The sequence below is a fragment of the Carlito syrichta genome, unplaced genomic scaffold (genome assembly GCF_000164805.1).
Source record: "Carlito syrichta isolate Samal-C Ts95f unplaced genomic scaffold, Tarsius_syrichta-2.0.1 Scaffold153623, whole genome shotgun sequence".
Taxonomy (NCBI): Eukaryota; Metazoa; Chordata; class Mammalia; order Primates; family Tarsiidae; genus Carlito; species Carlito syrichta.
The window spans coordinates 24,025-25,626 of record NW_007097719.1 but is presented as its reverse complement, the minus strand read 5'-3'; positions in this window follow the sequence as shown (position 1 = coordinate 25,626).

Below are 1,602 nucleotides of genomic sequence, written 5' to 3'. Positions count from 1 at the left end.
AGGTCGGCTGGCAGAGCTTCATGTAGGTTGGTGGATTTTTCACAGGCACGGAAAAGGGTGCAGAGGGAGAACAAAGGAAGGCACCATTTCGATCGCCATTTTAGTTTGCCGGGTCGCTGTTTCCAGGAAAGGGAGGGGATGTGGCTTTACTTGTGGCTTGGCAGTAGCCCTTCAGTTGAGGCTGTGGTGGCTTGGAGCATGCCACTGCACTCTAGCCTGGGCACAACAGAGGGTGACTTCAACTAAAAAAAAAAATTACATCATGTGACCCTCACAAACGGAGCACAGAGTTTCAATGGCCCAAAAAGCTAACACTCTGCTCTAACAGCGTCCTGTTACTAATTGTTTTGCTGTCAATATCTGCTTTCCGAGACTGTATCCCAAAGCTACGTGGCTGATAATGGCCTGGTTCTGACTGTCAATGTTTGCTTTCCTAAGGCTGCACTTCAGAGACAAGTGAGTAACAACATCCCTGAGAGTGACCGGTTTGGTGCAGACATCTGCACTTCAAGGCCATGGGGATCAGCAGCCTGTAGCAGTGCCCACATCTGCATCTTAAGGCCAGGCGACGGACAGACCGACAGCTCAAACTCCCTAAACTGCTTCTCAGAGCCGGATAAGCCTCAACTGGGGTTTTATAAGTGACCTGCGAGAGAACAAAGGCCGTTGGTTTCTCTCTACAGAGCCAGGCCCCTTCCCCCTTCTTTTCTTTAATAAACTTTTTAACCACCAGCGTCTCGTCTCTTCCTTCTCTTCCTTCTCGGCAGACGTTACAGTAGCCAGCCTGAGCAACATAGTGAGACCAGCCCCCACCCTTACTTTCTGCCTCATCAAAAATTGGTGGAGCCAGCCTGGCTCAGTGGCTCAGCCTATAATCCCAGCACTTTGGGAGGCCAAGGCCAGAGGATTGCTTGAGGCCAGGAGTTCAAGACCAGCTTGAGCAACATAAAGAGACCCGGTCTTTATTTATTTATTTATTTTTGAGTCAAAGTCTCACGCTGTCACCCAGGTTGGAGTGCAGTGACACGCTGCTCGCGGCCACCGCAGCCTAGACCTGCTGGGCTCAGGCGATCCTTCCGCCTCTGCCTTCCACGTACCAGGGAACCACAGGTGCGCACCACCACACCCGGCTAATTTTTCTTGATTTATTGTGGAGACGAGGTCGCGCCAAGCTGCCCAGACTGCTCTCGAACCCCTGGGCTCAGGCAATCCTCCCACCTCAGCTAGCACATATACCACCGGGAGTAAGTGCTTTCTACGTGGCCATTCATTTCATCCTTCCAACGACTCTGAAGTAAGCGGTACTATTACCTGCCTTTTTCTCAAGTGAGGAAACTAGAAGGAGAATAGTAAGGTCACAAACTGGAACTTAACCCGGAGCAATCGAGTCCAGGACCCATGCCTGCGCCACTGGGGAGCTCGGGACGCCGCGTGCAGGGTTTGGGGAAGGTCCCAGAGAGCCGCCGCAGGACCCGGGAAGCGCGCACCACCGCGGCTCGATACGCCCGCCCAGCGGACCGCTCCCGGCCTGTGCGCCCCCTGCTGGCCAACAAGGGGACCGGCTCGCTTGCAGCTCCGCCCAGCCGTCCCCCGGCACTTCCG